The sequence below is a fragment of the Melospiza melodia genome, chromosome 5 (assembly GCF_035770615.1).
Source record: "Melospiza melodia melodia isolate bMelMel2 chromosome 5, bMelMel2.pri, whole genome shotgun sequence".
In the NCBI taxonomy this organism is placed as follows: Eukaryota; Metazoa; Chordata; class Aves; order Passeriformes; family Passerellidae; genus Melospiza; species Melospiza melodia.
In genome coordinates, this window is record NC_086198.1 from 43,195,978 (window position 1) to 43,211,310 (window position 15,333).

A 15,333-nucleotide genomic window follows, 5' to 3' on the forward strand; every position below is an offset into this window, starting at 1 on the left:
AAAAACTTACCAAAATTAAGCCATTTGAAAGAAAAAACAGTTCCCACTTATCCAATTACACCTTTTGCTACACTTGCAGTAATTTTTTCAAACCCTGATTGCTCACATCAAGAGTGAACATTTGGATTAATTTTGGTTGGGGCTTGTACAGAGCAAAGTGCTGCAGAATCCTCACATGCTGGTGTTGGAAAGTTTTAAATGTTTTCTATTTTGAATTTACCACTGTAAAACTGTCACAAAAACCCTCCAAGATTACAGCTAACAGAAATTACAGCTGGTATGCCTAGATCTGATATGTAGGGAGTTTGTTAAATTTGCAAGAATTCTATCATTTCATTGCATTATTTTCTAATTCTCCAGCAAAGCTTTTCTGCAATGTTCAGTCTAAGAAAGAAGTTTAATCTTTTAAATGCCTGACAATCTTCCAGAACTCTTCTGCTAAAGCTTTCATTCAGAACTATATTGAAAAGAGAATCTGAGTAAAAGAGAATAGAACTGGGAGTGCTTTGAGGCGTTTCCCCAGAATTTCTGTGTTTATCCACATCTTCCATGAGACACAAATCAGTGGTAAAAGTGCAGCTACCTGGTGCTATTGGCCAAATGAACAGGCTCTAACTTTTGATATTACCAGTGAGAAATCTTTCTCACATCCTTTTCTATTTTGTTGCTGAGAGAAATAAAAAACAAATGTCAAGGAGTCATTAAAACTTGTCAGGCTGGCAAGGTATCACAGGAGGAGAGAGAAAACATGCTGTGAGCAGCACAGTCTGTTTCTCACAGTCAGAAATGAGGGTCAGTTGGAGAGAAAAGAACTGTAAGCTCCAAGGAAAGATCTAGATAGAACTAAGTTAGGCGTTTTATCATTTTTACCATTTTCTCTGCATGCTTTGAGCTTTGGGGGAATGGAGGGGACAGGCAGAAGTGTTTGAAGATGCTGGTTCAGAGTCAATTTAATCAACTTCACAGTTCCTGAGACTGAAAGCACTCACAGGTACCAATTTCAGCTGGATTGATGCTATGAGCCCAAACTGATAAAAGACGTGGTGCTAGAACAAGCAAGTCACATCATGTCACTCTCAGCAAGATGCCAAATGTCAGCCCCATCCCTGGAGGCCAGAAGGAACACGCGAGCACAGAGCACACACAGAATTGCCCTTCCTGCTCAGTCAGTTCAGCCCCTCGGGCTCAGTCCCAGACACCGCAGGCGGAGCCGCCCCGCACAGCCCCGAGCTCCAGAGCGCTGCTGGGCTCGGCTGAGAGAGACCCAGAGACCCCGCTCCCCTGAGAGAGAGAAACAGAGACCCCGCTGCCCTGAGAGAGAGACACAGAGACCCCGCTCCCCTGAGAGAGAGAGAGAGAGAGAGAGAGAGAGAGAGAGAGAGAGAGAGAGAGAGAGAGAGAGAGAGAGAGAGAGAGAGAGAGAGAGAGAGAGAGACAGAGAGAGAGAGAAAGAGAGAGACAGAGAGACAGAGAGAGACAGAGAGACAGAGAGACAGAGAGAGAGACAGAGACCCCGCTCCCGGCTGAGCCGCCCCGCCCTGCTCGCCTTTGCCCAACCCTCCCGCAGCTTCTGCCCTTTGCCCCAGGAGCTGGAGATTTCTGGCACCTTCCAAACCAGATCTCCTCCGCTGCAGCCTGACATTCACCCCTTTAAGGAAAGGCAAAGAAAAGCAATCACTTTTCCTCTCCCATCTTTCTGGCTTAGACCTTAGACCAAAGAGAGGTGGAGATCCTCGTTAGAGCAGCATGACCGCCCCCATGAATGAGAGTTGTTTTGGGCAGCTGATTTCACAGCTTATTTAATCATGGATAGATCCGAGTCATTCTCCTAACACAACACAACAGCCCGGAGCCGAAAAAAGCCCGGAGCGAGCAGAGCAATGGCATAGACACCGATCAGGGATCCTGCCCCGTGAGCTGTGGGGGCACCCGAGAGGCTCCCTGACCTGGAAGCCATTCCAGGCCCGGCCATTCCAGCGCCAGCTGCAGCGTGTGCCGGAGCACCTCACACTGTGGATGACCTGGGAACAGCGGGGGCAGACACATGGGGAAGTGTGGGATTATTGATAACTCTGCTTCAGAGACAGAAGAAATAATAATGCTGCTTTCTTCCAGCTGCCCACTAAGACAGCTGAGTTCATAAACAAAAAGTTCATAATCTGACTGTAATAGATTTTGCTTCCTCAGGCAACACAGGGCTATGAAAGTGTTTAAAATGGACTTTTCTCTGTGTAATCAATAAAGCTTTCACAGATATTGGTTCAGTTCCACAGGCTTTTTCAGCTGCTTGCACAGGACTCCCAAACTCCAAATAAGCCTTTTATCAATTTCTATTTTATAACTTTCTCCTATTTCTTTATAATCCCTCCACAAAGTACACAGAATGTAATGGCAAAAGATTTATTTAAATCATATTCTAAAAAAAAAAAATCAACTCATAATTTCTAATTGAGATTGTCACTATGTGCAACTTCAGTTCTAGTGACAGAAAAAGTATTTGTATTTGATAGTCCTCTCCGTGATATCTGCATTTGAAAATATGTCCAGGCTCAGAACCTCCTAACGGCCATTGAGTGGGTATTGGCTTTACATGGATTGCCACCAAAAATGGGAGGTTTAAATGGTTAACATTCACCTTCTTATCAAAACAGATCAATTTACAAGGATTTCTTTTTTTCTCTTTATCATAAAATATTACTTGTCACTGTAATCATATGGCAGAATTTTGACTAGGCACACCACACCTAAAATTGTAAAACCTTAATTTGGGCTTTTGTGTACAGCACCTCTGCAATCAGTTCAGATGGAAATGCATTAGCCCTTGTCCCACAGCAGCGTTCACCCTCTAACCACTGACCACAGGCTCTGGCAATTCTGGGACTAGGCATTTGCAATAAATAATCAGAATTTTTCTGTATGTATTTCAGAATAGTTCATCTGACTTTCCGTGACTTTCCATGGCTTCTCTTGTGGTTGCAGAGGTCAAAACTCCACTGCAGGTCTGTGTAGAACAGAACTAAAACCAGCTCTGAAATCACCCATCCTTGCCCATTTTCCCAGCCCACATGGACTTTCTTCCCCCCTGGAATCAAGCTGAGTACACTGCCAGGCAGAGCTTTTGCTCTCGAGGATTCTCTTCCTCTGCAGAAATCATTTTCCTGAATTTCACCCAGAGAAAATGGTCCAGGGGAGAATTGAGTGGATGCCTTACCCTTCATTCCACAATGCTGAAACTGCCATGCAAAGCTGACTTCACTGCTTTTGCAATGAACAGCAAGGGAAGCTGGATGGCGCTAGGACTACTTTATGTGTTCCTGTAACATTGGCTTCCCTCATAATCCAGCCATTTTCCCTAACAGAATTACAGCAACAGGGACCCTGAGCATCCATTTCTCAAGAACTGAAGATTTCCTGCAGGTGCTAAGTGCCCCCAACTCTCAGAGAGATCGTCTACATTCTGAGATTTTAACTCTCATTCTTCTCTTGACTTCCCTTGCAGGAGTTTGCACAAATGAGGCATAAGGAACAAGACCAGGCTGTCTGCAGATGGAAGCCATGGTGGGATAAATCAGGGAGGGAATTTCAAGTCTTGTAGTTGTTCTCCACTACACTCCTGTGTGGCCACATTTAGTCCATACAAAAATATTCCTGGTGTGGGAATTACTATGCCCACAGTGGAGCTACTGCAGAATTGCCACACAATGGGAACTGGGGCTGCTCCATATTTTATAGCTGGACCCATGCACTAATTCCATTTTATTCTAGATAAAATGTTTCTTTAATCTCTGAGTAAATACTGGGCTTTTTTTAATTAGCAGCAGTCAATGAGTGGTTATCTCATATTTATGATCTCATATTTTTAACATCTGAGTGTCTTATTACCTTCCCCTGCCAAGCACAAGCTCTTGATCTACCACTTTGAACACTGAGGGTCTCAGAAAAGATCAATTTTTTTTTTCTCTGATCTGTGGAGAAACTACTAAAATTGTATATAATCTGCTGAGAGGTGCCAGGGACTTGAAAAGCTCTAGTATTTTTTTCCCTCTGACAAGATGTGGTCAATGTTGTCACAAAAGAAAAAACAGACAATGTTTGGTATCTGTAGAACTTATATATTAACAAGGCTGAATATTTAGGCAGTGAGAAAGTAAAGTGACCTAGAGTAGCAGTTTCAATTTATTTCAGCTGCTGATTCCCACATCCATCTCAACACTCAGGAGGTGCTGTCTGCAGCTGTGACAGCCTGGTAGCACATTTCTGAACTCTACTCTGAAGTGCCTCTGTCCCTCCTGTTCCAAATGTCACCATCAGTGTGTTCCTCTCCCTGAATTAACAGCCAAGGCCCTGAGCCCTGTGCAGTCTGCCAGGGTGATGAAAATGCAGCACTCAGGGCTGGCTGTGTTCCCAATGACAATCCAGTTACTTCAGATTCATTAAACAACCATGAAAAAATACCTTTGGATTGCTGGGCTGCCACAAAAATTCCCTATGATTCTGTGATATTCCCTGCCACAGAGAGCCATTTTGTCTTAGCCTTCCATTGCCTAATACATTTCATATGTACTCTTTAAAGTAGATATTTCTTTTTTATAGATTGCAGCAATGCTAGTGACTACTGAACCCAAAGCAAGTATTTATGAGCAATGTGGGCCAAGGAACACTCCTAGCAAGACACAGTTATTAGAAGTTAAATCATAAACTGCTTGCAATTCACATCTAAGATGCTTACACAAAAAGGACAAATACTACCAATGATTATATTAACAACAACAGTTTGTCTCAACCAGCACAATAATCCTCCTGCTCTGCTCAGCAATGCTCAGGCTTCAGCAGCAGCACTGATGTGATTCAGTTTGGGACAGGACATTTCAAAAAGACAAATTGAAATCCAAGCAGATGAGAACAACAGAGATGACAAAAAGGCTTAGAAAATAGGATTCAGAAGGGTTTATGCTTTGCATTCTTTCCACATGTATAAAGAAACTGGGGCTTGAGAAATATCCCACAGAGAAAGATGGAGTAAGAAAAAACTGCAATTTCACTGAATGCTGAAATTGCTGTGTTTATCACTTTCTGTTTAATAATTTGGGTGAAGGCAAGAAAAATGAATGGGCAGACAAGTGAGGTTATTTTCCCATTTGTTATGGCACAACACCACATGGAGGTGTCCCAGCTGTGCAGTGTGAGGAGGTGCACGCTGAAGGTGCTCTGACTGTAGGAGTATTTTTATGTCTGTGTCCTGGGGTGCTAAGTGAGCACTTCTTCACTGTTTCATTACCTGCCCTCACTCTGTGCCTAAACACAGGCCTGAACAAAAGGCCTTGTATTTCCTGAAAGGGCACCATTTCTTTCCTAGTCATTCAAGTTCTTCTGTCATGTTCAACACTACAATTAAATTGGTATAGAAAATAAATTTCTTTAAAAATAAAATAATAAAGCCAGAACAGACTTTTGTTCTCCTTTCCTTTCCTAGAAGTGTTTTGCAGAAGAAAAACAAAAAGGAAAGGCATCCAAAGCTATCCAAACTAGACCCTGAATGTTTCATCCTGTACTCCAGAACTGGTGACAGCAGGAACAGCCAAGATGGGTCACAGCCCCTGGGGTCCCAGTCCCTGCAGGAGAACAACTGCGGAGGGAAGGAGGGAAAACAGCGGCAGCTCACTCAGAGGCTGCATTTCTGGAGAAGGTTTAGTGCCCAGGGCATTTTCAAAGACTTCACCTGCCAAAATCCATATGTTTCTAGTAAATGTCTGTAAAATGGGATTTTTCAGAGGCTGGTGAACTGATAGGCAAATTTCACAGAGACAGAAAGAACTCATCCCAGGCAAAGATTGTTCCTCTGATCTCAAGCCTCCGCTCCACCGTGCAGAGGATATGAGATAATTTGGATTAAATGCTTATGTGGTTTTATTAGCATGGCTAGTAAGAATTTTTTCTCAATTCAGTTTCAGAAAATGGTATTTCAGCTGCAATAGCAGGGAGAAGTTATCTGAAAGGAGACAGTGGTAGGGGAAGGAGGGAAGGTCGCAGGTACTTAGAAGCTACAAAGCTACCTGAAAAAAAGGTCCTACAGTAACATGTGTTGGGGGATGGTGACCGTAAGGAGCACTAACAAGCCCACCTTCCCTATCTATGGAATACCAATTACCTGATGTAAATACATAACCCTCACCATCTTTTCACACTCAAAGGCTGAAAGGAAACAGCCTAAACTGAGTGGAAATCTGACTGCAATTTAGGAAGCATTGACCCAAGGCAGCAATATTCATTCCTGGTTTATTGGGAGGTTTGCTTGGGGTTTTTTCAGAAATATACTTATGCAAAACTAATATATGCATTTTGCAATACTTATTTGTTTATTCCAATTTTCATGTAATTTATATGTGAACTTCCACGGAAAAAATGTTTTCAGGAAGAGAATTCAGACCTAATTCTGTAGTCACACATTGTCCCCCTCCTAACCCGCGTCCCCCCACACTGACACTTGAGTGATGTTCCCTTATTTAACTTCGGCTGCCAGAGGGCACAAGAACATTATGGGCTGCAAATGCTCAGAGTAACAGCAGCAACAGATGTTTATTGCTTCGAAGGAGTCTGCTCCCCCAGCACTAAATTAAGCGTCTTAAAATAAACAGATAATTAACGAGGAACACCAGGCCATAGATCTGTCACACCTAAAACACTGTAACCACCTGGTAATTCCTGCATGTTTTTTCAGGGCTGACACTGCAAACAACCTGACGGTGAATGTCTGTACTCATGGTATCCAGAGCAGACAAGTAGCTCTGAGGCATCACAGAGTTTAATGAATACATGTCTGACTGCAGGGCCTGAAAATGAGTCTCACAAGATGAAAAGCTTAACTTTTGAATCACTGCTCATAAAAGGTTAAATATATATAGTGAGAGAAGCTAAACCAAGAAACTGGCAATTACTTAGCAAAATATAAAACCTTTCAGTTACTGCAAACTTCAGACTTGGTCGATTCCTGCAATTATTTCAATGCTCTTTTTTGAGGACTGCTGCAAACTTTGCCACATTTAATATCAGAAACCCACTTCTAATTTTCAGAGTTGATTTACGCAGAATTAGTTGAAAAACTGTTTTTTTTCCTAGTTGTTGAAAAACAGGGTGTTAGTTCTTCTGCCTCTAGTATCCACACTTCTGATGCAGTTTTAACACGTGTATAATATTGTCTGTCTGTCTCCCGTGTGCCAGCCTATCAAACACTGTTCTGCTCATTTTCCATTCCCTCCTGGGCCCTCTGCATCCCTTCAGCCCCATCCTTCCTGTGGGGGGGACTTAGACTCTACACGGCTTCCCAGGTGAGATCCCATCATTCTTTCCCAATAGTGTCAATATTTTTCTGTAGGAATTACCTTGCTGGATGTGCTCTACAACCACATCTGCCTTTTCCTCACTGTTTTGATGTGTGCTTTCTGGCATTTATCGCTGGTCCTTCTCAATCTCTATAATTTCCTCCAGTTCATTTCTTCAGTTCTTGATGTAAATTCTTGTTACCTGTCATCAAGAAAATATTGCCTCATTTCATAAATCCCAGTATTTTAGTTTTGAAGATAATTCAGTTTTCTCTGAATGATTTGCTAATTTTCTATTTGATAATGTCCCAGATTTTATTCTCTTTTTATTTTATCTAGATTAGAATACACTTGGTCTCAGTTTTGAGACAAAAGAGAGGACACTCTGCAATGAGTACTCTTCTCTAAAGAGTTTGAACAATTCCCTTCCACCGACAGAAAATGCTAATGAAGTGAGGGGAAAAAAAACAAACCCAAACCCAAAGTTTATTAAAACAGAATGCCAGAGAACGCGGCAGATTTGAAGAAATCTCCCTTCCTCATTTGTGAGGCACCGGCTTTCCCTCTGAGGGAAGCGGCGCTTCCACAGAGCTTCCCTTTCCCTCTGAGGGAAATGGAGCTTGCACGGAGCTTCCCTTTTCCCCTCTGAGGGAAATGGAGCTTGCACGGAGCTTCCCTTTCCCTCTGAGGGAAATGGAGCTTGCACGAAGCTTCCCTTTTCAACCCGAGGGAAATGGAGCTTCCACGGAGCTTCCCTTTTCCCTCTGAGGGAAATGGAGCTTGCACGGAGCTTCCCTTTTCCCTCTGAGTTCCGGAAATGGAGCTTGCACTGAGTTTCCCTTTTCCTTCTGAGGGAAATGGAGCTTGCACGGAGCTTACCTTTTCCCTCTGAGTTCCGGAAATGGAGCTTACACTGAGTTTCCCTTTTCCTTCTGAGGGAAATGGAGCTTGCACGGAGCTTCCCTTTTCCCTCTGAGGGAAGGGCAGCTCCAGCCCCAGCCCAGCACCTGCCGGGGCTCTCAGCTGTCGAGCTCCTCTCCCGGTAGCCAGGGCGGGCGCAGCAGCGGGACTGGAGCCTCTCCCTGTGTCTCTCCTGTCCCTCTCTCCCTCCCTGTGCTTTCCCTCCCCGGCTCGGCCCGGAGGCAGCTGGAAGATCGCTCCTGCAGCTCCTCCGAGCCAGGAAGGGAAAAGCTTTTTGCTCGGCTCAACAAAACCGAGCTGGCCGAGCCAAACCGCAGCCCCCGCTGGGCCCTTAGGCTTCCAAAGCTCCACCGAAAGAGCCCAAAGCCCCGGGCCCGGCCCCTCACACACGGCCCGGGCCTTAAGGATCAGCAGCCACTGGGGGCAGAAAGCTGAGGATCCTGGAGCAGGCTGCCATCAGAATCACTCCAAAACAACTTAAAAACATATTTTAATAATCTTTGTAAAATACGACTTGGTTTCACTTTTGTCAAATCTGGTTTTAGCCCTATGTTTCTTGATCTCTAAAACTTGACTTTTCTTCATCAATCCGTTCATTCTAGTCTTTGGGGGTTCTTACTGAATCCTGCACTTTTCTGGAAATAACCTTCTCATTATTTTTAGAGTTCTTTATACACTTTCTCTCCCCTTTCCCACACTTTCTAGATACATTTGTGATAGATTTTCCTGTTTTAACTCAAAGTTTTTCCCCGCTTATATCCACACAACTGACTTCACACTAAAAGCTCCTGTGAACCAAAATATGTCCTCTTAAAAGGGATAACTTCAGTCACAGATATGTTTTTGCCTACAGCTCTCACTTACAATGAACCAACTCATCTTTCATCTGGATTCTGTATACTTTCTGGCTGCCATTTTCCTTCCCTGTACTAGGCAAAACCTTCATGCTGTGGAGTGAATGTTATTCCATTGTGTTGCTTTTTGCAGTAGTATAAATACATAAGTAGTTTTCATCAATTTACCAAGTGCCTCCACTTTGCTCCTTGAATTAAAAAGCAGCTTCTTTTTCCTGGTGATACTGCTGGGCCTATTTATCCAAGTACCCTTCTCACCATTAACAGGTTATTCTGGTTCCATGTTGCCATACAGACATATTTCATTTCCTATTGTCAGAAACAAGCACAAAAATCAGTAACAGCTTTTCCCCATTGCCAGCCTTTATCTCCAAACAGGGCACACACCCCTCAGCCCCGTGCCAGGCCAGGGCTTTTCCCAAAGCTGACATCCAGTCACACAAACAGGGACATGGGGCCAGGCAGGAGCACAGAGCTGGAGGCTCAGCAATGTATTGATCAGGCCAAAGTCAGAGCTCAAAGTGGCATTTAGAAATAAACCAACAAACTTCAGGCTATTTCATCTTGAAAAAAAATCTCATTTTGTTTACAGCTGAAAAATAATTTTATCTGTGAAAGAAAAAGATTCTTTTTCACTAGTATTTAGAAAGCCAGTGAGAAGAGCAGAGAAAAAAATATCAGCAACAAAGCAAAACTACACTGCAATAAGAGAATTGCCTGTGAACACATTGATCTCTGCACAATTTTTCTGTTATCAGAGAAACAGCATTGTTAGGTTCCCTTACCACTAAATTCAGCTTAGAATGATTCTTTCTTAGCAAAGTTGATAATAGAGTCTGGTCAGATCACTCAGTAAAACCTAACTTTTCCCCTTTAAAGAAAACAAATTATATTTTTTAAAAATTGGTACAAGACAGTCCAGATAAAATATTGACCTTTTTTTTTTTACACAAATGTTTAACACAGGCAAAGGAAATTTCTGCCAGTGCCAGATGCTCTATTTTCATATACACACTGGGAGTAGAGAATTAAATTAAATTAGAACAGTAACAGCTGGAAAATATCCATGGATTTGCTTTCCTCTTTGATGTCCCCATGGTTTCAACTGTGTGGACTGGTATTTTTCTCTGGTACTTTTTAAGTTCTTTCCTCATCATCACTGGACTCGTTATTCATTCCCGTGTGCTGTCTCTTACCAGCTGCCTGCTGTGATGATCATCTTTGCAGTATCCATCTCTGCCATTTCCATCTTGAGATTACTGCAGCAAAATATGCAACAAAACACACAAAACTGACCAAAGCAGCAAACAGGAATGAGACATTCGCTAGAACCTCAGACTCACGAAAGAACAGGCAGGATTTGATGGAAATCTGTTTTCTTTGATTCATAGAAAGCTACAAAAACGTGGTCACTTCTGTTTCAAATGTCTTTTAGGAGAGATGTGACTTTATTTAACAACATAATCTCCCCATTTCTGGACCTGGCATATCACCAACCCCACTCTGCACTCCAGTCTGCCTCCTGTTCTGTTCTTTGCTCATTTCCCATCTCCTGTTCCCTCAATGTCAGTAAAAATCTCTTTACATGGACACATATCCATGTCCTACATACAAAGGAGAAACTGTTCTCTACTTCTGATGCACTTCCTGAGATAAAGAAACTGGAACTGCACACGTGGTCCTAGATGTGGACATGTAATTTCATAATCTCTATTCCTTTCCAAATGGTTTTTAGTGATGGATTTGCATTTTTACCTTTAACTGATGAAGGTGATCAAAGGAAACTAAAATCAAATTGCATTGAAGGCTTTTGCAATGGAAATTCAAGAGAAGTGGGAAGCAGTCATTTCAAAATTGAACTCCTTAATCAAAATTCAAGACTCCAGAGCTATCAGCAGCCACAAATGTTTTTGCAATGGATGACAAGATGGTATACTATCAACACATACTCTCCTCTACTGCAAAGACAGGTGTCATTTATTTCAGAGTGGCACAGCCAGCAGACTGAGCAAAGTTATTACATACCCAAGGCAAAAGAAGCCAAGTGTGCTTTACTTGCTTGGCAGATTTTAAATTCTTTTGACAACGGAAGAGAGGCTGAGAATAGAACTCAATTTGTGGAGCTGATTGTAGCATTATTTACAAGCAAAGAAATAAAAGTGACTGATTATCTATATTTTATCCCATAAATTTTCCAGCCTAACTGGGATACTGAAAGAGGGCAGAGCTCCTTTGGTTTAAAATCTTCACTATCCCAGGGACAATGGCCAGTGCTGTTTCCATGGAGAAGAGTCCAGTACTTTCCCCAGCTCTGATTTCCTGTATAATGTGAACATTTTAAGGCAGCAGTGCAATTTTAGGGATTTAAACTGAATATTGCTTCATAGATTAGGTAAGAAAATAGTGTGACTTTGTGTTATTCAAATGAATGTGAATAGGAAATGTCTTCATATATATCCAGGTAAATTTTCTGTCAGATTAGAATAATTTGACTGCAAAAACCTTTAAAATTAACCTACAGTTACTCCTGCACTAATGAAAGAACATCTTCTCCAGGGAAAGAGATTTTCATTAAATTCTTATCTCATATAAATGAAGAAACACATTTTTCAATACAGAATGAGAGCTTCAGTGCCCAGAAATCCTGCTCAGTTTGACTATAAGGAGTATTTCCTAAAGATGTACCCCTGATCCGTGCTACAACTATCTAGATTTTTCACTGACTCAAGTGGTAGCTCTTTTGCCACTCTGAGAATTGACAACAATGTACACGTCAGAAGATTCTAAATACTTTATTACTTATGACAACTTTTCTCTGAGATAAGAAATATCCACAACTGAGGAGCTTTGCCTGCTGCTTATCTCACATGTACAAAACCCCAGTTAAAAACTGGAACTTCATTCCAGGCAATGGAAACTTCTAACAGGGCCAGGATCCCACCCACACGCTTTCCCTATACAGACATTCTGTAGAATCCTCCAAATAAACCTAATTACATTCCACACATGGAATATGCCAGGACAGAATGGGTAAGAATTCCAAGAGCCACTTTCATACTTAAAAAGCACAATGGATTGGTACAAAACCTTGCTGATGTCATGTACCTGATGGAAAAGAACAATTAATGCTCTGTCCTAAAATTGCTTGTGGGACTTAGGCATCACCACAGAAGTCTATTGGATTTAGGTGGATGCTCTTAGCAACAAATATTTTCCCTAATTCAATTGCCATTATGGAACTTTACTGTAGCAAAGAGAGGGAATTTATGGGTAAGTTCTAGAACAGAAAGATTTAAATATGACAAAGTGTGGGCAACCACACGTTAAAAACCCCACAGAACACCGGATAATACCAAAAACTGCACAGAGCTTTCTCAGGATCCAGGTGGGTCAGTCTAAGGCAGCACAGACCCCGTGTGCTGGGGCAGGAGGGGCAATCACAGATGGAGCCAGTTCTGTTGGAGCTTGCCAGCTCAGACAGATATGGGAAAATGGCCCTTTTTTTCTGGAGTTCACTGCCTGTGCAAACTCTGGGCTTGATAACATTGCCCATTTTTCTTGCTTTATGCACATTGATTTCCAATCCACAAAGCTGGAATGTTCTCATTTGTCTTCCAAGGGAAAATCTATCAGAAATCCTGTTGTCCTCTCCTTTGAGGAAAAGGAAGAAAGATCAGCCATTGCCTTTTTCTTTTAGTTCCTTCCCCTTGCAAGTTGTTCAAGAGTAAATGAGAGAAACTCACATTCATTTATGGAAAGGAAGATGTGGCATGGTTGGAGTTGGCTGCTGATGGTTTAGTTTTTTTTAATTGCAAGAAATGCAGAGTTAATTGCAGAGTTCACTGATTTGAGTGGGAAATGTGAAAATGGAATAATGATACCACTTTTTTTTAAAACAAGAGGAAATGTGGCAGGAGAAAAAATGCACCACAAGCATCCGAATTATTGTAGCAGAACTCTCAAAAAATTGTTTAATGAGTCTTTAAATACATTTTAAAGGTGAAAACAGAGAAAGCTGTCTTAAAGCATGAAGAAGTTTTTCACAGCCACTTAAACTGTAATCTGGTAGTGAAAGCAACAGTGACTAAATAGGATTCCCAAAGCTAAGAGTCATGGCTCAGCTGAAACCATTGGGGATGTCACTGAGATCAGGGCTCAGAGCAGCAATTTATAAAACACTCAAATATATTAGTTTGCAGCTTACTGCCCAGTGTGGCTTTATTCTTTTCTTTGATACTTGAATTAAAATCTTCTATCAAATACTTCACCAAATGAAGCCACAAGGGCTAAAATATTCATCAGGAAAGACAAGGAAGGGAAGAACATTTGGGCTAAGCACCTAATGCTTGAACCAAGTTATTTGGGTCTGAATTATCTGGCCCACAGTTCTTTCAATGCAATTTTGACCGTGAGTTTTAAGAAAATTCTAATTACTCTGAAACTCTTCAGTAAACTGTCTTCATTTAAATATAGCAAACATATTTTTGCTAGCAGCCTACAGAACAGTGATTAATTCTTTCAGGCTTTCTGTGAGCACCATCTGGCTGTCATGGTTGTTGTTATGAACAAAAACTCGGTTAATATTTTTTTATGAGAAAAAGTTTCAAAAAGGCAGCCAGACCACTGGCCCTGCCCAAGTTCTGTGTGTTTTGTTATTGTAATCACGGGTCGTTGTCGTTAATGGTTGTTTTTGTATTAGTAAAAGCCCTGGCTGGGGCGAGGTAATGGCCCTTCTCCTGGGTGGGGACCTTGCCCGAAGCTAAGTTTTACCTTTCTCAGAATAGGAAAGACACCTGAGAAGGTGGGGGGGGGTTATGCAAAGTGACTCGCAAGACCAGAATGCTTTGTGAGACCCCCATCTCCAAACTCATGGAGAAACCCCAAAAACAACGAGCCACCTAAGAGTTGAGAGACTGGAGTGATGTCTGGATGTGAGGAACCAAGTGCTGAGCCTGCAGAGATGCGGAAAACCTTCATCGTTCCTCACCCTGTCCTCGAGATCCCCCGAGCCAGGACTGGGGGGGTCTGGAGACCCGGACCGAGGCAACATCTTATGGGATCAAGCCCTGAAGGCTCCCAAGAGGATCTGATCCCCAGCTCTGCCCCTGGTGGACAAAGCTGCGCATATCCTCCTCCTCTGAGTCGCCCTGGGAGACGACGGACGCTGCAGACCCGTCGAGCCGCCCAATCCTGAGCTGATCACTTTTTAATAAAGGCATTACACAAGAGAAGAAGTCTCCTGGCCCTGTTTATTTCAGTTGTTGCTATTTTACTTATCAAGATGTTTTAAGAAATTTCCTTTTGACTGCAGGGCAAGGTTTGTGTGGGGAAACAATTTCAGATGGGGCTTTCTTGGAAGGGAGATCCTTCCAGCTCTGAAGGGGAGGGCTCTTTCTGTAGGTGCTGGGGTAGCCCCTGAATGATTCTCAGGAGGCATTTCCTCCTCACTGAATAAAACCTGCACTGAACCAAAACCAAAAAAGCTTTGGAACACATGGCAACACCCATGTCAGAGTGGTCGTTTAGGCTTAGGAGATCCCCAAGTTGGAGAAATAATAAGAGGACTCTGGGAAATTAATTTTTAGTTAAAAAGATCACCCATCTGAAATACAAGTAGGTGAGGAAGGAGAACTTAAGATAATGTAAAATTGCAGAGGAATGCCCCATTAAAACAAATAATCTTGGTGTTGAGGATGGATATGATGTCTCCCTTGAACTAATATCTACCAACAGGAGTCTGTGTCTGTCACAGATAATGTTTAAATTACAAATTTCAGGGAAAAACTCCACACAACTAGCCATCACCTACTATTACCAAGGCACTTGCCATCATCAGGGAGAATTCAGAAAACAGTGAAGAACAGTCTAGAAAACACAGAACTGTTGGGATCCATAAAATTAGAGGGTTTTGAGGAAGTGGTAAGAAAGACAGGCCTCAGACAGCAGATTTGTGAACAGTGCTAATGCAGCAGAAAAAGTTTTCTAAGCTGTAGAGCAGAGGTGAGAAATAGAACAATAAGGCTCTGTGATTTGCCCTTTTAGGTTGCAACAAGTTTATTTAATGTATATATTTAGAAGTATGAATGAGTCTCTGTGCTTTGTCTCTCATGAACGAGCCATTGTGTTAGAGAAGAAGTCTCTATTGTGTTAACTACAGTTACGTGTGTTTCGTATGATTGGATAGAATTATTGTCAATATGTTTTTGCTCTATGTGTGATTGGCTGAAACTTGGACTGAG